The 21232-nt window shown below is 40.3% G+C and overlaps 1 pseudogene; it reads left to right on the top strand.

Moving 5' to 3' along the window:
• Nucleotides 1-4728: 4728 nt before the first annotated feature.
• On the top strand, nucleotides 4729-4826 carry LOC112204854 (U6 spliceosomal RNA; annotated as a pseudogene).
• Nucleotides 4827-21232: the final 16406 nt, after the last annotated feature.

Raw genomic sequence — 21232 nt, 5'->3', positions numbered from 1 at the left:
GAGGGAGGAGTAGGGTGGAGCGATAAGCTGAAGGCAGACTGTGCAAAGCCTTGTAGGTACAATAAGAACTTTGAACTTCACCTACTAGCAATAGGTGGCCAGGGAAAGGTTAACACTGAGTAGTCACATGGCCAAATTTGTATTTTAAAACATCATTCTGGCTGCTGAGAAGATAATAGACAAGGCAGTGGCAATTGCTGTGGCCCAGCTGAGGGTAGGACTTTCACCTTAGCTTAGCTTGGACTAAGCCTTCCCTTCCAGTGTTCCTTACCTCGACAAATGGAACCCCCATCATCCACTCTCTGCTCCAGCAAGAAAGGTGGGCTTATCCCTGACACCTCTGCAGTGGAAAGGCAGCAATGTGAAAGTTTATACCCATATTTAAGAAATCAAATTGACAGGACTTGGTAAGGATTATATGTGGGGAGAGGGTAGGAGAAAGGTGTCAGGGATAAGCCTACCTTTCTGGTTGGAGGAGAGAGTGGATGGGGGTTCCATTTGTTGAGATATGGATTGCTGGAAGAGAGGGCTTTTGGGGGTGAAATCCAGTTTTGAATGACTAAGGTGTCAGATGCCTGCATGAAATCAGTCAAATAGATAGCTGGGGTGTATAGGTCAGGCTCAAAACGGAGGTCTGAATTGTGGGGACAGAGTTAGAAAGCAATACCTAGAGAGGGCTGCCTGATCCAGGGAGGATCTTCTTAAGCTGGAGAGATTGCAGAATGTTTGAAGTCCCATGAAAAAAATCCAATAGAGGAGAGAGATTGAATCCGTGTGGCACAGGCCCTGTGCTGATGTGGTTTGTATCTGAGGAAGAGACAGACACAAATGGATGTAGTATGTGCAAAACAGAGGGAAGAGTAGAGACCCATGATGTTACAGGGCTTCCAGAGACCAAGCAGTTCAAATTAAGAGACCAGGGGACAGGGTAGCAAGCACAAAGGAAGTGGATCTAAGAAGAAGCTTGAGGGTGAAGCCTCCAAGCCCTAGATGAATAAAAGCTCCAGGAAATAGTTGGCGCTTTATGCCAAAAGATAGACTAAATTCTTACTGCCATCTAATGGCTACAGTGTGTAATTGCTATACTCTCACGGCTGAAAGTCCAGGGAATTAAACTTGCTTATGGTTTACCAACATTTATCTCTATAGGCATGGTGGCTCATGCCTATGATCCCAGCACTTTTGGAGGTTGAGGCAGGAGGATCTCTTGAGCCCAGGAGTTCCAGACCAGCTTGGGCAACATAGGGAGACCCCGTCCCTTAAAAAAATAGCCAGTATTTATTGAATACTCTATACCTTACTAAGTCCCTTACGTGTATGAACTCATTTAATCTTCACAACAATACCATTTGACAAAGGAGCTGAAAGATACTAAATAATTTGTCCAAATATTCAAAATTATTTTGTGACAGGGTAGGACTAGAACACAGATTTCTTGGACTTCAGAGTTTGTGCTTTTGACTAGTAGGTGTATTCTACTGCCTCTCATGTGATAAAAGAACAGGAACTGAAAGTACCCCCATGTTGGGCTTAAGTGCCCCAGGCATTGCGTTAGTGACTGTGCACTAAGATCTTGTCTCCAATACGTAGCCCAGGCTCAAACAGCCTTACAGAGGTGGCCAGATTGGGTAGACTGTATGCCTGGAATAATAGGTCTTAAGCAGAGATTGTGGGCAGAGTTGTTCAAATCAATACTGGATGTTCTTGGAGGTCTGACACACCGCCTGAGATCATCACGTGTCCTTGTGCAACTCTTTTGGCATCCAAAGAATCCCATCAGCGTATGCAATTTGGGCATAAGATACAACCACTTCTGGGAAGTACAAAAGGGCAATTCTTTTTAGAAAGTTCGTGTTTCCCCTATCTTTTGGCTTCTCAGACAGGCCTTTATAAAGGTGGGGAAAATCAGGCGTTTATTACGAATGAAAATCTGTTCAGTCTCTGTGATTATTGTTGCCAAATATTACCTGCTTTTTGCTAACATTGTAGCCTTTGCTAAAAAACTCTATGGACTGCTGATACTTGGTAGTTTATAGAATTTCAAGTCACTGTTTCAAAAGAAAATTGTAGCAAACCTATTTTTGGTGTTAGGGCCAGATGTCATTATAAGGATGTCTGGACAAGAGGCTGGAAGTCCTTGTAGGTCAGGATGGCCGAAAGTAGCAGAAATATGAAGAGCAGAGCACAGATGCTCCCACCTTCATAATTGCAAACTTGTCTCTCGGTCTATTGCTTTGCTTTGTGTTTCATTCAGATAAAGCTATTCAATGACCATCTTTTAGTGCAGTTTTGTTTAGAATAGTGGTCCTCAGAGTTGGTTTTGGGGCCTCTGGGAGACCCTGAGACACTTTTATGAGTACTGTGAGATCAAAATTATTTTCATAGTAATTTAAAAATATTATTTGCCTTTTATCTCTCATTTGCCCAAGAATGTACAGTAGTTTTCCAGAAGCTACATGATGCTTTATATCACAACAGATTGAATGCAGAAACAGAATTCAGCTGTGTTCTAAGCCAGATATTAAAGAGATTTGCAAAAATGTAAAACAATAACATCCTTTTAAATATCTTTGATCAAAATTGTTATTTCTGTCAACATGTAACAGTTATTATTATTTTTGAATGAGTTAAATAAATGTTTTTAAATGTCTTAGTTTTAATATTGAATATAGTAAATATGAATTGCTATAATCTTCATAAACAAAAACTCTTTGGGGTTTTCTAGAAATTTTAGAAGTATAAAGGAGTCTTGAGACCAAAAAGTTTCAGAATGTTGGCTGGGAGAATTCACTATAGTCAATTTCTCAATGACTTTGAGAGGAAGGAGGTATGTCCTGATTCCCCCCACCTCAGGAAACAAGAGGCAGCAGGAAATACATGTATTTACAGGTCCCTGGTCTCCTTGTGTCAAACATCGCTCTCTGCATGGTTGATCTGTTTCCTTGGTAACCTAACTGTAGCTGTCACCTGTGGCCTATTAACAGCCTCCCCTGGCCAGTTGGATTCTACAGGGCAATGACTGGGAATAATTAGGAAACTTGGTAAGGAAGTTTCCTCCAGCAGGAAATTGGTTCCTCTGGAACTTGTTAGGCATTAACTCTACAGCCAAGACCATGAAAACATTTACTGAAATTAGCGATAGTGTGCAGATCCTGTGGGAGCACTTACTCAGGGCAAATATAGTCAGGAATCAGGGACTATGAGTTTATTCTTAAAGGCTTAGGTGTTAGCTTTAAGCTATAAGGGAGCAATTAGGTTAAAATGACTCCTGAGTTTCAAACGGAGTCACACTTTTAAGCTTCTCCCTGGGGTTTTAAACATTGGTCTAGAGCAGGGGTGTGAGATGTAATTAAAGTCTACTTTAAATCCAGATGTTTCCCTTCACGGAGCCCCTTTGCCACCACAGACTTCAGTAATAGTTACAAAATCTTGCTGAACCTAGAGAAGTTGACCAAACTTAAGACAGCCTCAGCCAAGTGTGAATTTTTGATAGCTTGATCAGTCTCAACTCAATAAAAAGCAATACATTTTTCCCTGGATAACATGTGGAAGCTTTAAGATTTGTCCAATATAAGCACATGAATCTGAAGTAAAAATAAAACAAAACAAATCTACAAGAAAAACACCGTCATGTTTTCCCTGAAGAAAAATAAAAGCCAAGGATTCGACAGAGTGAAAGGAAAGAACAAGGGGCCCAGCCCAGAGGTCTCTACCTCGGGTGGGTTCCCTGAAGCCCGTGGAACCCCAGGTCTGTGCCAGGCTAACCCAGCCCCTCACAGAGAGTGACACATCTGACAGATAAATGGCAGCGCCATCATCTCCTCCTCCTATCATTCAAATGCTCTGCAGATGACCTGAAATGGAAAGCAGTTTCAGTTTGACACAAAAGATCAACACATTACAGTAGGAAGAGCATGAGCAGAGAGGGAGAACATTTCAGTGTGAAAATTTTGTAACAAAAGAAGAAAAATATAGAAGCATGAAAATATAATGAATAATGATTTGAGTGTCTACTATGAGCTGGGCACTCTGCTGAGCTCTTTGTGCTTTCTCATTTAATGCTCTTAACAGTCCTGTAGCAGAGGCACTACTATTACCTTCATTTTACTCATGAAGAAACCTAGCTGGGAAGGCTCAAATGCATTGTCCAAAGCTAAGTGGCAGAAGAGGCAATAGACTACCTTTCCCTTTAACTCCAGGTTCTAAGTTTTGACCATATCCCAGGCACAGCATGTCCCTTTTCTTCTTCATTCAACTCACACTTACCAAGGGGTCACTCCATGCTAGACTTGAAAATAAGGAACCAAAACAGACATTGTTCCTGCCCATATGGGGCTTATAGTAGACGACAAAATACATACATAAAATAATTACATAAATCAGCACATCATCACAAGCCAATAAGTGTTTGGAGGAATATGTAAAGCAAACCAATAAGACTATCTATCTATCTATCTATCTATCTATCTATCATCTATCTATTGATCTATCTACCTTGACCTAGGCTGGACAGGTTAAGAAATACATCTCCAAGAAAGTGATATTTACATTTAAATCTGAATTTTAAATAGGAATTAACCAGGGAATTTGTAGAGAGTAGGTGGCAGAGAGAGCCATGGGCAGAAACAACAAAGCCTCTGTAGCAAAAAGAAATCTCAGACAAAGAACTCAAAGAAGTATGAGAAGTATTAATATCATAACTGAGGAGGTCTTAGGTTTAGACGTATAGTGCTCACTTCGGGAGCACATGTACTAAAATTGGATACAGAGAAGATCAGCATGGCCCATGTGCAAGGATTGGATATAGAAAACTTTAATACTTCATTAAGGATGCAATTGAAAAATCTCTTGCTATATTTTGATTTTGATTTTTTGTTTGTTTTGAACTTTTTGGCTGTTTTTCTCATGTGAGAAATGTTTCATATATAGATGACAGAGGATAATGTAATAAATTTCCATGTAACTACTACTAACTTAAATATAATACTATAATTGGATAATGCTTTTAAATAACATGAACTTGATTATAATTGAAGTCTCTCGTATACATCTAATGACATCAAAAAGTTTTAAGCCAAGAGCAGACATGAACAGATTTGCATTTTGAAAAGATCTTTGAGAAGTTGCAGTGTAGGCAATGGGAAACGGACATTGATACGGGGATTCCAGTTAGCTGACTATTGAGGCTGTCCAGGTAAGAGGTATGATGGGCTGAACTGTGGTGGTTACAAAAGAGACAGATAGACTGGGGAGGTATTGGGATGAAACTGGCATGACCATTAGTGATGGATTGGTTAAGGGGAGTGAGAGGGTGCCATGGGGGCTGAAGATAACTTCTGAAATAATCTCTTATGAAGTGAAACAGTATTTCTAGGGGTAAAAGTATCTATCCTTAGTGATTATCTCAAGAATTAAGAAAAAAGTACAACCAAATTAAAATAGAAACACAATTTCAAAGAATTTTAAAATTACAATTAAGGAATTTTAATTTTAAGAATGTTAAATGTTAAATATTTTAGGTTGATTTATATAATTAATCAATGTATCTATTCACTATATCCTTTTCCCTCAACAAGATTAAAACTTCAGGTCAGGCGTGGTGGCTCACGCCTGTAATCCCAACACTTTGGAAGGCCAAGGCGGGCGGGTCATCTGAGATGTGGAGTTCGAAACCAGCCTGGTCAACATGGTGAAACCTCGTCTCTACTAAAAATACGAAAATTAGCTGGGTGTGGTGGCTCGCGTCTGTAGTCCCAGCTACTCCGGAGGCTGAGGCATGAGAATTTCTTGAACTCGGGAGGCGGGGGTTGCAGTGAACTGAGATTACGCTACTGCAGTCCAGCCTGGACAACAGAGTGAGACTCAGTCTCAAAAAAAAAAAAAAAAAAAAAAAAAAGGTAAAACTTCAGTACACTTTTATTTCCTTCTCCCCCAAACCCACTCTCTTGCCTTGTATTATTATCTCTCTTGTTGACACTGAGTTTCTTTCCAAAGTCATTTTTTTGCAGCCTGCGTCAATAATTGTTTGAGTTTAATTATATGATTTCCTTGAGTTTTACTTCACTTGTGTCTGCGTGTGTGATTTCCCTTTGACTTGAAATCCCTTTTTTTTTTTTTTTTTTTTTGCTGGATTATATCCTTGAATAGTTCTTTCTTTTCTTTTCTTTTTTCTTTTTCTTTCTTTCTTTCTTTTTTTTTTTTTTTTTGAGACGGAGTCTCACTCTGTTGCCCAGGCTGGAGTGCAATGGCGCGATCTTGGCTCACTACCTGGAGCTCTGCCTCCCAGTTTAAAGCGATTCTCCTGCCTCAGCCTCCCGAGTAGCTGGAACTACAGGCACCTGCCACCATGCCCGGCTAATTTTTTGAATTTTTAGTAGAGATGGGGTTTCCTTCAGACAGAGCCTGAGAGCAATAAACTTCCTGAAATCTTGCATGTTTGAAATGCTTTGTTTTGTACTTCATCTCAATGCTAGTTTGACTAGATGTAGTTTAGGCTCAAAATAAACTTTTCTTAGAACTTTGAGGAAAGCCTATTGCATTCTATCACAAACTGTTGCTAAAGAAAAGCATGGGATTAATCTTTTTATTTCTTTAGAGTCAAATTATGTTCGCCCCCCGCGCCCAAAGTTTGTAATATTACACTCCATTCTTGGTGCTCTGAAACTTACCATGGGAGGAATCTGGATTTGTGCCTCTGTAACATTCGCCATGCTTGTCACTCCATGGGACTTTTAAATCTGAAGACTTTTGTGTTTCTGAAGCTGTGTGAAATGTTCTTAAAGTTATCTTTGACTGTTTTCTCTCCTCATTCTATTTTCTCCTTTTGGAACTCTATTTAAATAAATAGGGCTTGAGTTTCTGAATATATCTTCTGCATGTCCACTTTTTTATTTTCCAAATCTTTTCTTTCTGTTCTGCTTTTAGGTGGTAAAAACAAAGTTTAGTTTTCTAGTCCATCAGTCCCTTCTTCAATCATGTCTATTCCCTTTTTCAGCCCATTCTTTTATCTAATAAGTTTCAAATATTTTTCAGTCATCACAATTTCAAGTATTTAAAGTACATAATTAAATAATCTTCTTAATAATGTGTGTTTCTATTAATTGAAGTAATTTTAACTTTTTTTGTTTTATGATCTGTTTTATTAGGTATTATCTCTTGTTAATGAAATTAAGTTTCTCTCTTTCTTTCTTTCTTTTTTTTTGAGACAGGGTCTCACTCTGTCATCCAGGCTAGAGTGCAGTGGTGCAATCATGGTTCACTGCAGCCTCAACCTGCTGGGCCAAGAGATCCTCCTGCCTCAGCCTCCTGAGTAGCCGAGGCTCGTACCACCATGCTTGGCTAATTAAAAATTTTTTTTGCTGTAGAGATAGAGTCTCGTCATGTTTCCCAGGCTGGTCTGGAACTCGTGGGCTCAAGTGATGCTCCTGCCTTGGCCTCCCAGAGTGTTGTGATTACAGGCATGAGCCATTGCACCTGTCTGGTTTCTCTCTTTTAAGGCGTAAAATTTCCTCAAATGCTTGGTGGTTTTTGATTGCCATCTCACCTTTGGATTGATAATTTCTCTGTATTTATCTATGTATGTGGTTTCTGATGAGCTTCCCTTTATCATTTGGAGGAGTAGAACATGCCATGTGGGTATGTCAATAATTAAACAATTTTTTTTTGATTGTTGGTGCAATCCATTCATCTTGGTTTGCCCACCCTACCTGGAAAATTGCCCTGAGTCTCTGTTCCTAGGGGCCACACTCACTACTTTAATTTCACAGGGAATGAGCTTGTGCTCAGCATAAGCAGAGGAAAAGGGATTGGTCAACTACTGGCAATACCTTATTTAATCATTCTGATGACTATCTCCGTTGCTTCTTCCTGTTCCTTGTATCCACTGATTCTGAACTCAGAGTTCCACTCCTAACTCTTCTGTTTATGATTTTATGTTGAGGTTTTCCCTATTTTTTCCTCTATCAATTTAATTACATAATAGTATCTGCAAAAAATCATAATTTTGATGATTTTGTTTCTTCATTTTAGCATTTTCTTCCTCATTGTCTCCCCCTAATCTTGGCATATTGCCTTGACTAGGACTTTTAGAATACAACTTCCAACCAGCCTGCCATAAGTGGGTAACAGATGTGCTGAGATGGCCAGAATTTTAATGGCTATTGCTTCTAGGCACAAGTAAAATTTTTCTTTCACACTACTGTGCCATGCAACATTATCATTTTCCAAGAATTCTATGGTGTGAAAAATATTGGGAAGTATTACTCTATAACAGTTGGGAAAACAATTCCTTCATTTAGCTTTTTCAAATTATTTGTTATAAAATGGTTATAGTATCAAGCTGAACCTAGCAAATTATTTTAATTTGTGGTTATACATCTTTTCCTTATTTTAATTTTATGTTTTTTTCCTTTCTCTTCTTACATCTCTTTTCTTTCTTTTTCTTTTCTCCCTTTGGTAGACTTATCCAGGATGTGCCAATTATTGGTTATTGCAAAGTAGATATTTCCTCATTAAATCAAGTATACTGGTTTTCTGTAATTTATTTAATTCATGCTTTTATATGTATTAATTCATTTCCACCACTTTTTGCATTATGATTAGTGGTATTTTTCTAGCCCCCTTGATTGAATATTTCATTTTATAAATCACCCTAATTTTAAATTAAATAGTGTTAAGGCTACAAGTTTTCTTCAGTTTACCACTTTGGACAAATAGTGATATACAATGCATTCCTTTGATGATAGTGATCCATTTCTAGTTATGCCATAAAAGGAATATATTTAAAAACTCAAGATATTTATGAGAGGTATTCATTTTTAAGTGCTTACAATTTTTTTTCTATTTTCTGTTATCATTTTCAGTTTTAATTTATTTCGATAAACACTGTACTCTATATGACTTCTATCTTTGGAAATCTATTAAAAACTTTTTTGCAGCTGAATCTATGGCCAATTTGTGTGTGTTATAAGCATTTGAAAAGCACGTGTCCCTATTGGGATCTAAAGTTAAGCACACACTCATCCACATGCATTCACACACACACACATCTAGTGTTTTCTGCTTCATTTTAATGTTCATGAATCAGTTCACTTGATCATTTACCTGCTGCCACCTTGATCATTTACCTGCTCCACTTCTGAGTGGAGCTCAGAAGCCCCTGTCCCAGTGGGCTCTTCAGGCAGCCTGTCTGCTCATCTTGGCTGACTCATGGGTTGCTGCCACGGCAAAGAGGCCTTGACTGCTGTTGACCCTGGATAGTCTGGGCAGTCAAAATAAAAATGGAGTCAGATGGAGAATTTCAAGAAATATCACATAGAATTGCTCACTCAGTGACTGATAGGTCATGGTGATGGCAGCAGCAGGGAGGCATTGCCAGGGCTGCATGCTCCATGGAGCTGGCAGGATCCTTGGACAAGCGGGAACCCTGCCTGTTCCGAGTTGGGGTTGGAGCTCCCAGGGTGCCCTGCAGCTACCCACACTGCAGCTGTAGACCTGGGCCTCCTGCTTCATGGAACAGGCAGGAGCCCCACCCTCCCAGGTGCAGCTGCAACAACCGGATCAGTGGCTACAGATCCGGGCCTCCCACTTAGTGCAGCAGGAGCAGGAGCAGGAGCCAGACCCTCCCCCTTTCCCTGCATCCCTGAACTCTTGGGGGCTGGGAAGGACCCCTGCCCTTGTAGACTCAGAAGTGCCTGCTCCCACTGCCTGCCTGGCTTCTTCCCTGCTGTTGGTACCTGCTCAGATCTTAGAGAAGTCTGGGTGAGCTTTGGCACCATGAGTGGCAGCAGGAGGCAAACAGATTCCTGGGCAGAAGAGGGCAGTCCCAGTAAGGCCCCACCTTCAGGCCAGGGAGGGCCTGAATTCTGGGGGCTGGGCCGCCAGTCCCGCAAACTGGAGTGGGGGCTTCTGGTGCCTTTTCCAGGACCTGCCACCCATGGCCGCCATGGACCAATCAACACACACTTCCTCCCCTCTGAGGTCCATAAAAGCCACGGGCTCAGCAAGAGCCAGCAGAGGATGGAGAGAGGACTGGATGATCAGCCGCAGAGAGGAGATACTGTCTCTGCTGAGAGTTGGAGATAATGAGATGACCAGCTGCAGAGAGGAGCTACCCTCTCTGCTGAGAGCTGTAGAGATCACAGGATGACCTGCCAGCAGAGAGGAGACACCCTCTCCAGGGCCTCCTCTCTGCTGAGAGCTGCAGATATCAGGATGACCAGTTGCAGAGAGGAGCTACCTTCTCTAGGCCCTCCTCTCTGCTGAGAGCTGAACACTTGACAGGACTACCTGCCTACAGAGAGGAGCTACCCTCTGTGGGTCTCCTCTGAGCTGTCATAACACTCAATAAAGCTCCTCTTCATCTTGTTCAACTTCCACTTGTTTGCATACCTCATTCTTTCTGGACATAGGACAAGAACTTGGGCAAAGGTGTCACCAGCCAGCCACAGAGGTTTCTGGCCAGAAGAGTGACACCCCAAAGATCCCATTACAATGGGACATTAGGAAGAGGGAAAAATCAAGAATAAAAAATAATTTATGACAAATATGGAACCAGTCAGCTATGGAAAAATTATTTATACATAGTATTCTTCTTAGCTGATTTTCTTGGGCTTCATGAGCATCATCAGGAAGTAATGATAATTTACCTGTTTTGTTCCAATATTTATAGTCTCATAAGTCTCATGGTGGCTAAAATTTCAGAGACTTTTCTAGGTCTCAAGGAGTTAGAAAAGCCTGTTGAAATCTGGGTTATAACAACAAGCCCCCTATGACTCCCAGGGCTTCCAGTGCATTGGCATCATAGAGAGTTACAAGAGTTTAGGGTCATCCAGATACAGCTGGAACTCAGTGACCCACTTCCTCTGAGTTCACCTAAAGGAGATATAAATAGGGAGATGTGTCATCTTAACGGGGATCATTCTGATTAGGTATACAATCTTACTAAGCCAACTCAGAGGAGGTTGCAGTTCCTTGCCAATTTTTGATAGCATTGCGTTCATCCACTTTCTCAGGCAGGGACTACAGGAAATGAAGGTGAACTTGTGGAGATTTTGGAGAGAATTTAATGAAGAGGCTGTTTACCAAGGTGTGGGCAGAATTAAGGGGAATCATAAGGGATGTTGAGGCACTCAGAGACTAGTAACAACATTAACTAAAAATAAAGCCATTAAGACCCTAGGCTTGAAATGGTGATAAGGAATTAGTGTCACCTGAGTGGCAGACGTGTGGCAGGGGGTTGCCTGGTTAGAGCACTAATGGTAGAGGGACTAGACACTGCCGGAACCACAGTGCAAGGGGGAGCAGGGAGGAAACCAGAGACTACATCCCCTAACCTCTCTTCCCACACTTCCAACCTTTCGCTGGTGCCTTCAATCGGCTAGACCCAACCAGAATGCAGAGATCTAAGAGCCTGGGTGGTGCAGTGTGTGTGTGTGTGTGTGTGTGTGTGTGTGTGTGTGTGCGCGCGCGCGTGTGCAGCCCACTGGGGCACATAGCAGAGTTGATCAGCGAAGGGCAAGAAAAGATTGTTACCAGGTCAGAAAAAGGATAACCAGAGCACACACTGGTGCTTGTTCCAGTCAGTTGGGGCCAGGATACAGGGTGTGTTTTATATGCAATATATTGAAAATTATAGTACCTGAGGCAGAAGAATCAACCCAGGATTGCTGTTTTCTGATGTGGACTGTGGATGTGAAAAACACTAGCCAACAGAGATATAATCATAGCTACATTTCTATTCTGTGAAAACTATATATTACTAGCATTTGTCTTTTTCATTTCTTAACAAATACTTTTCAAAACTTTCATTTTATTTTTGAGTTGGGTATACTTTAAGTACATAGAACATGTTATTTATTTATTTGTTTGTTTATTTACTGAGACAGGATCTCTGTCTGTCTCCGAGGCTGGAGTGCAATGTTGCAATCAGGACTCACTGCAGCCTCGACCTCCTGGGCTCAACTGATCTTCCTACTACAGCCTCATGAGTAACTGGGACTACAGGTGTGTGCCACTATGACTTTTGACTGGCCAATTATTTACTTTTTGTAGAGATAGGTCTTGCTATATTGCGAAGCTGGTCTCAAACTCTTGGGCTCAAGCAATCCTCACGCCTTGGCCTCCCAAAGTACTGGAATTGCACAGTGAGCCACTGTGTCTGGCCACAGAACTTTTAAATTGTGCATTAAATCTGTTTTACCTTCATGATTCTGCCTTTGATACCATGCTTAGAAAGAATTTTCCTACCCTTAAGGATTTATAAATTTCACCAACATTTCTGGTACTTTGTGACTTTTCCAAAAAAAACCCTATATTTATTGCACAATTTATTGAAATTTCCACATATTTTAAAAATATATTCATCTATATGCGTTTATAAATATTTATATCATATTTCTTTTCCTTTATGTGCTTATTATTTTCCTGGGCCAGTGCACTACACTGTTTTAGTTATTACTTTGTTATTGTTAGGATACATTTTAAATCTAGCAAAGAAAAGTTTCTTTCTTTGTTCTTTTTCCTATTTAAAATTTTTATTTTGGAAAATTAACAGAGAAATAAATGCTTTAAAAGGCTAGAAAATACAGACAAGCAATAAAAACAAGGAGAATATCCATACTCCCATCAGCTTAGAGATATAATATCTAGTTGTACACTTTCCCAGTTTCCTTTTTTTGTTTATAGTCCCTGCAAATTTTATGCATACATATTTTTACTTATAGAAATTAAATTATTTTATATATACTGTTTTGAATCCTTTTATTTGTAATTTAATAGAAGACCATGGGCATTTTTTCTATGCAACTACAGATAGTATCCCATGATATGAATGGTCCTGGATTTACTTACACATCCTCCTTTTGATGAGCAAGTAAGTGGTTTCCAATTTTTTCCACTATTATACAGAATACACAAATGAATATCCTTGCACTTACATGATTTTTTTCTTAAAATAAATTCTTACAAGTGCAATTCTTTGTATAAAATTATATCTTTAACTTCTCTAAATGTTGCCAGGTTTCCCTCCAGAAACATTTTACTCCTACTATGTATGAAATTTCCCTTTCTTCCTTAGCCTTGCTAGCATGGGGGGGTTTTATGCTTACATTTTAAATCTTGGCTAACCTGATAGGTAAAAATTAAAATATCACTATTATTTTGTTTGCATTATTTTGATCATGAATAAAGTTGAGCCCTTTATCCTATATGTATTTTATTTTAAATGAATTTATGTATATATACAGCACATTAAAATATATATCCTATATTTATATATTTATATTATATAATATGTAATATATATATTTTAAATTGGATTTTTTTTGTTTGTGAGTACTTTTTAAATTTTATTTTATTTATTTTTTTTTATTATACTTTAAGTTCTAGGGTACATGTGCACATTGTGCAGGTTAGTTACATATGTATACATGTGCCATGCTGGTGCACTGCACCCACTAACTCATCATCTAGCATTAGGTACATCTCCCAGTGCTATCCCTCCCCCCTCCCCCCACCCCACAACAGTCCCCAGAGTGTGATATTCCCCTTCCTGTGTCCATGTGATCTCATTGTTCAATTCCCACCTATGAGTGAGAATATGCGGTGTTTGGTTTTTTGTTCTTGCGATAGTTTACTGAGAATGATGATTTCCAATTTCATCCATGTCCCTACAAAGGACATGAAATCATCATTTTTTATGGCTGCATAGTATTCCATGGTGTATATGTGCCACATTTTCTTAATCCAGTCTATGACTGTTGGACATTTGGGTTGGTTCCAAGTCTTTGCTATTGTGAATAATGCCGCAATAAACATACGTGTGCATGTGTCTTTATAGCAGCATGATTTATAGTCCTTTGGGTATATACCCAGTAATGGGATGGCTGGGTCAAATGGTATTTCCAGTTCTAGATCCCTGAGGAATCGCCACACTGACTTCCACAATGGTAGAACTACTTTACAGTGCCACCAACAGTGTAAAAGTGTTCCTATTTCTCCACATCCTCTCCAGCACCTGTTGTTTCCTGACTTTTTAATGATTGCCATTCTAACTGGTGTGAGATGATATCTCATTGCGGTTTTGATTTGCATTTCTCTGATGGCCAGTGATGATGAGCATTTCTTCATGTGTTTTTTGGCTGCATAAATGTCTTCTTTTGAGAAATGTCTGTTCATATACTTTGCCCACTTTCTGATGGGGTTGTTTGTTTTTTTCTTGTAAATTTGTTTGAGTTCATTGTAGATTCTGGATATTAGCCCTTTGTCAGATGAGTAGGTTGTGAAAATTTTCTCCCATTTTGTGGGTTGCCTATTCACTCTGATGGTAGTTTCTTTTGCTGTGCAGAAGCGCTTTAGTTTAATTAGATCCCATTTGTCAAGTTTGGCTTTTGTTGCCATTGCTTTTGGTGTTTTAGACATGAAGTCCTTGCCCATGCCTATGTCCTGAATGGTAATGCCTAGGTTTTCTTCTAGGGTTTTTATGGTTTTAGGTCTAACCTTTAAGTCTTTAATCCATCTTGAATTGATTTTTGTATAAGGTGTAAGGAAGGGATCCAGTTTCAGCTTTCTACATATGGCTAGCCAGTTTTCCCAGCACCATTTATTAAATAGGGAATCCTTTCCCCATTGCTTGTTTTTCTCAGGTTCATCAAAGATCAGATAGTTGTAGATATGCAGCGTTATTTCTGAGGGCTCTGTTCTGTTCCATTGATCTATATCTCTGTTTTGGTACCAGTACCATGCTGTTTTGGTTACTGTAGCCTTGTAGTATAGTTTGAAGTCAGGTAGTGTGATGCCTCCAGCTTTGTTCTTTTGGCTTAGGATTGACTTGGCGATGCTGGCTCTTTTTTGGTTCCATATGAACTTTAAAGTAGTTTTTTCCAATTCTGTGAAGAAAGGCATTGGTAGCTTGATGGGGATGGCATTGAATCTGTAAATTACCTTGGGCAGTATGGCCATTTTCACGATATTGATTCTTCCTACCCATGAGCATGGAATGTTCTTCCATTTGTTTGTATCCTCTTTTATTTCCTTGAGCAGTGGTTTGTAGTTCTCCTTGAAGAGGTCCTTCACATCCCTTGTAAGTTGGATTCCTAGGTATTTTATTCTCTTTGAAGCAATTGTGAATGGGAGTTCACTCATGATTTGGCTCTCTGTTTGTCTGTTGTTGGTGTATAAGAATGCTTGTGATTTTTGTACATTAATTTTGTATCCTGAGACTTTGCTGAAGTTGCTTATCAGCTTAAGGAGCTTTTGGGCTGAGACAATGGGGTTTTCTAGATATACAATCATGTCGTCTGCAAAGAGGGACAATTTGACTTCCTCTTTTCCTAATTGAATACCCTTTATTTCCTTCTCCTGCCTAATTGCCATGGCCAGAACTTCCAACACTATGTTGAATAGGAGTGGTGAGAGAGGGCATCCCTGTCTTGTGCCAGTTTTCAAAGGGAATGCTTCCAGCTTTTGCCCATTCAGTATGATATTGGCTGTGGGTTTGTCATAGATAGCTCTTATTATTTTGAAATACGTCCCATCAATACCTAATTTATTGAGAGTTTTTAGCATGAAGGGTTGTTGAATTTTGTCAAAGGCTTTTTCTGCATCTATTGAGATAATCATGTGGTTTTTGTCTTTGGCTCTGTTTATATGCTGGATTACACTTATTGATTTGCGTATATTGAACCAGCCTTGCATCCCAGGGATGAAGCCTACTTGATCATGGTGAATAAGCTTTTTGATGTGCTGCTGGATTCGTTTTGCCAGTATTTTATTGAGGATTTTTGCATCAATGTTCATCAAGGATATTGGTCTACAATTCTCTTTTTTTGTTGTATCTCTGCCTGGCTTTGGTATCAGAATGATGCTGGCTCATAAAAAGAGTTAGGGAGGATTCCCTCTTTTTCTATTGATTGGAATAGTTTCAGAAGGAATGGTACCAGTTCCTCCTTGTACCTCTGGTAGAATTCGGCTGTGAATCCATCTGGTCCTGGAATCTTTTTAGTTGGTAAGCTATTGATTATTGCCACAATTTCAGATCCTGTTATTGGTCTATTCAGAGATTCAACTTCTTCCTGGTTTAGTCTTGGGAGAGTGTATGTGTCGAGGAATGTATCCATTTCTTCTAGATTTTCTAGTTTATTTGCGTAGAGGTGTTTGTAGTATTCTCTGATGGTAGTTTGTATTTCTGTGGGATCGGTGGTGATATCCCCTTTATCATTTTTTATTGTGTCTATTTGATTCTTCTCTCTTTTTTTCTTTATTAGTCTTCCTAGCAGTCTATCAATTTTGTTGATCCTTTCAAAAAACCAGCTCCTGGATTCATTAATTTTTTGAAGGGTTTTTTGTGTCTCTATTTCCTTCAGTTCTGCTCTGATCTTAGTTATTTCTTGCCTTCTGCTAGCTTTTGAACGTGTTTGCTCTTGCTTTTCTAGTTCCTTTAATTGTGATGTTAGGGTGTCAATTTTGGATCTTTCCTGCTTTCTCTTGTGGGCATTTAGTGCTATAAATTTCCCTCTACACACTGCTTTGAATGTGTCCCAGAGATTCTGGTATGTTGTGTCTTTGTTCTCGTTGGTTTCAAAGAACATCTTTATTTCTGCCTTCATTTCGTTATGTACCCAGTAGTCATTCAGGAGCAGGTTGTTCAGTTTCCATGTAGTTGAGCGGTTTTGAGTGAGATTCTTAATCCTGAGTTCTAGTTTGATTGCACTGTGGTGTGAGAGATAGTTTGTTATAATTTCTGTTCTTTTACATTTGCTGAGGAGAGCTTTACTTCCAAGTATGTGGTCAATTTTGGAATAAGTGTGGTGTGGTGCTGAAAAAAATGTATATTCTGTTGATTTGGGGTGGAGAGTTCTGTAGATGTCTATTAGGTCCACTTGGTGCAGAGCTGAGTTCAATTCCTGGGTATCCTTGTTGACTTTCTGTCTCATTGATCTGTCTAATGTTGACAGTGGGGTGTTAAAGTCTCCCATTATTAATGTGTGGGAGTCTAAGTCTCTTTGTAGGTCACTCAGGACTTGCTTTATGAATCTTGGTGCTCCTGTATTGGGTGCATATATATTTAGGATAGTTAGCTCTTCTTGTTGAATTGATCCCTTTACCATTATGTAATGGCATTCTTTGTCTCTTCTGATCTTTGTTGGTTTAAAGTCTGTTTTATCAGAGACTAGGATTGCAACCCCTGCCTTTTTTTGTTTTCCATTTGCTTGGTAGATCTTCCTCCATCCTTTTATTTTGAGCCTATGTGTGTCTCTGCACGTGAGATGGGTTTCCTGAATACAGCACACTGATGGGTCTTGACTCTTTATCCAACTTGCCAGTCTGTGTCTTTTAATTGGAGCATTTAGTCCATTTACGTTTAAAGTTAATATCGTTTTGTGTGAATTTGATACTGTCATTATGATGTTAGCTGGTTATTTTGCTTGTTAGTTGATGCAGTTTCTTCCTAGTCTTGATGGTCTTTACATTTTGGCATGATTTTGCAGCGGCTGGTACCGGTTGTTCCTTTCCATGTTTAGTGCTTCCTTCAAGAGCTCTTTTAGGGCAGGCCTGTTGGTGACAAAATCTCTCAGCATTTGCTTGTCTGTAAAGTATTTTATTTCTCCTTCACTTATGAAGCTTAGTTCGGCTGGATATGAAATTCTGGGTTGAAAATTCTTTTCTTTAAGGATGTTGAATATTGGCCCCCACTCTCTTCTGGCTTGTAGGGTTTCTGCTGAGAGATCCGCTGTTAGTCTGATGGGCTTCCCTTTGTGGGTAACCCGACCTTTCTCTCTGGCTGCCCTTAACATTTTTTCCTTCATTTCAACTTTGGTGAATCTGACAATTATGTGTCTTGGAGTTGCTCTTCTCGAGGAATATCTTTGTGGCATTCTCTGTATTTCCTGAATCTGAACGTTGGCCTGCCTTGCTAGATTGGGGAAGTTCTCCTGGATAATATCCTGCAAACTGTTTTCCAACTTGGTTCCATTCTCCCCATCACTTTCAGGTACACCAATGAGACGTAGATTTGGTCTTTAAACATAGTCCCATATTTCTTGGAGGCTTTGCTCATTTCTTTTTATTCTTTTTTCTCTAAACTTCCCTCCTCGCTTCATTTCATTCATTTCATCTTCCATCGCTGATACCCTTTCTTCCAGTTGATCGCATCGGCTCCTGAGGCTTCTGCATTCTTCACATAGTTCTCGAGCCTTGGTTTTCAGCTCCATCAGCTCCTTTAAGCACTTCTCTGTATTGGTTATTCTAGTTATACATTCTTCTAAATTTTTTTCAAAGTTTTCAACTTCTTTGTCTTTGGTTTGAATGTCCTCCCGTAGGTCAGGGTAATTTGATCGTCTGAAGCCTTCTTCTCTCAGCTCGTCAAAGTCATTCTCCATCCAGCTTTGTTCCATTGCTGGTGAGGAACTGCGTTCCTTTGGAGGAGGAGAGGTGCTCTGCTTTTTAGAGTTTCCAGTTTTTCTGTTCTGTTTTTTCCCCATCTTTGTGGTTTTATCTACTTTTGGTCTTTGATGATGGTGATGTACAGATGGGTTTTTGGTGTGGATGTCCTTTCTGTTTGTTAGTTTTCCTTCTAACAGACAGGACCCTCAGCTGCAGGTCTGTTGGAATACCCTGCCGTGTGAGGTGTCAGTGTGCCCCTGCTGGGGGGTGCCTCCCAGTTAGGCTGCTCGGGGGTCAGGGGTGAGGGACCCACTTGAGGAGGCAGTCTGCCCGTTCTCAGATCTCCAGCTGCGTGCTGGGAGAAACACTGCTCTCTTCAAAGCTGTCAGACAGGGACATTTAAGTCTGCAGAGGTTACTGCTGTCTTTTTGTTTGTCTGTGCCCTGCCCCCAGAGGTGGAGCCTACAGAGGCAGGCAGGCCTCCTTGAGCTGTGGTGGGCTCCACCCAGTTGGAGCTTCCCAGCTGCTTTGTTTACCTCAGCAAGCCTGGGCAATGGCGGGCGCCCCTCCCCCAGCCTCGCTGCCGCCTTGCAGTTTGATCTCAGACTGCTGTGCTAGCAATCAGCGAGACTCCCTGGGCGTAGGACCCTCCCAGCCAGGTGTGGGATATAACCTCGTGGTGCGCCATTTTTTAAGCCCGTCGGAAAAGCGCAGTATTCGGGTGGGAGTGACCCGATTTTCCAGGTGCGTCCCTCACCCCTTTCTTTGACTCGGAAAGGGAACTCCCTGACCCCTTGCGCTTCCCAAGTGAGGCAATGCCTCGCCCTGCTTCGGCTCGCGCACGGTGCGCGCACCCACTGACCTGCGCCCACTGTCTGGCACTCCCTAGTGAGATGAACCCGGTACCTCAGATGGAAATGCAGAAATCACCGTCTTCTGCGTCGCTCACGCTGGGAGCTGTAGACCGGAGCTGTTCCTATTCGGCCATCTTGGCTCCTCCCCCCTTTGTGAGTACTTTTTATATAATATAAATACTAGATTGAATTGAATAGATTTCAAGTATTTTTTAGTTACCTTACAGTTTCTTTCCAATATCTCATAAAAATATTTAAAACATGTATGGGATCAGATTTGTCACCATTTTCATTTTGAATCGTGTTCTTGGTGTCATCTGCAGAAAAATCTATCCAACCTAAATTTCATTAAAACACATTTTCCAATTTTTCCCACGGACACATTTACATTTGGCTGTGGTATAAGCTAGATATCCAGTATTTTTTTTTTTTTTACCAAAAGAATAGTCTAGTCTTACACCACTTTTGAATAACATCTTTTTTGCAATAACTTGAAATACTTCTTTTATCTTATTTTTAGCTCCTAGATATACTTTGGTCTGTTGTCTGTGTCTGTTCTGTTTCATTGATCTATACTTTTATTTCTAGGTGACTTCCACAAAAAGTTATTTTTTGAGGCAGTTCATTGGCTAGGCAGAAATCCTAAAATACAAACCCATTCTGATTGGTTAATTAGGATACTCCCAGCTGAGAGATGTTGAAGGGCTGCAGACACTGAATTCAGTTGTTATCCAAGTCAGCTGGAACATTCTGTAATCCTTTAGCAGGTGTGAGTGCAATCCCCTCGCGATCTCCTGTCTCCACTTTAAAGCCTTAGCCTTAATTACTTCATTTTCTTTCACACAGTGAGAAGTTTGTACCGCTTTTTCCTAGCTCCTGTAATGCTTTTGTTTTTCCTGTAAAGAAACCTCATGGCAATGGTGGAGATTTGCACAGGCCCTAAGAGCCATTGATAGCAATATCATTATTCGACACTGTCGTTACAAATCTATGTACCTTCCTGACTTTCATCTCCACAGAAAGTAGATTTTTCACAGTGATAGACATTTGTAGTGCTTTTTAAAGGCACTGGTTCTGGTGGACACTGAGAGGCAATTTTTATTTGCTGCACGTGGAAAGGACAACAACATACCTGGACAGAAGTGCCTTGAGGATGTACTGAAGGCCCCTCTCACATTTCACAGGTACTGAAGACAGATTTAACAGACATTTATTTTCCCCAAGGGTCAACTCTATTTTAGTATGTTGATAACCTTCTTTGTTCCCCTTGTAAAGAGGCTTGTGAACATGATAGCGTTTATATCCTTAAAATTCTAGCAGACAAAGGCCATAAAGTTTCCAGAGAAAATTCCAATTTACCAAGGCATGTCAAATATTTCAGATACTTGATACTAAACTAGGGACCTCTCTTGGATCCTGATAGACTTAAAAGCTTATATGGTTTGGATCCGTGTTCCCACCAAGTCTCATGTCAAATTGTAATCCCCAGCGTTGGTGGTAGGGCCTGGTGGGAGGTGATTGGATAACGGGGGTGGGATTTTTCATGACTGATTTAGCACCATCCTCTTGATACTGTCCTCGGGATAGTGAGTGAGTCTTCATAAGATATGGTTGTTTAAAAAAGTGTGTAGCACCTTCATGTCCCCCACTCCTCTTCCTCCTGCTCTGCCCAAGTGACATGTCTGCTCCCTCTTTGCCTTCAGCCATAACTGTAAGTTTCCTGGGGCCTCTCTAGAAGACAAGCAGATGCCGCTGTGCTTCCTGAACAGCCCACAGAACTGTGAGTCAATTAAGCCTCTTTTCTTTGTAAATTACTCAGTCTCAGGTATTTCTTTGTAGCAATGTGAGAATGGACTAATACAAAAGCATTTTAAACTTTCCTCAACCTCAGACTAAAAGACAGTCACAAGGGTTTTTGGGCCTGGCAGAATACTGTTGAAACTGGGTATCTAATTTTTCTTAATAGCTCAATCATTATATATCCTTCTGAAACTTAA

Source organism: Pan troglodytes, chromosome 9, assembly GCF_028858775.2.
Source record: "Pan troglodytes isolate AG18354 chromosome 9, NHGRI_mPanTro3-v2.0_pri, whole genome shotgun sequence".
NCBI lineage: Eukaryota > Metazoa > Chordata > Mammalia > Primates > Hominidae > Pan > Pan troglodytes.
Note: the sequence above shows the minus strand (reverse complement) of the source record. Positions and strands in the feature narration are given on the sequence as shown.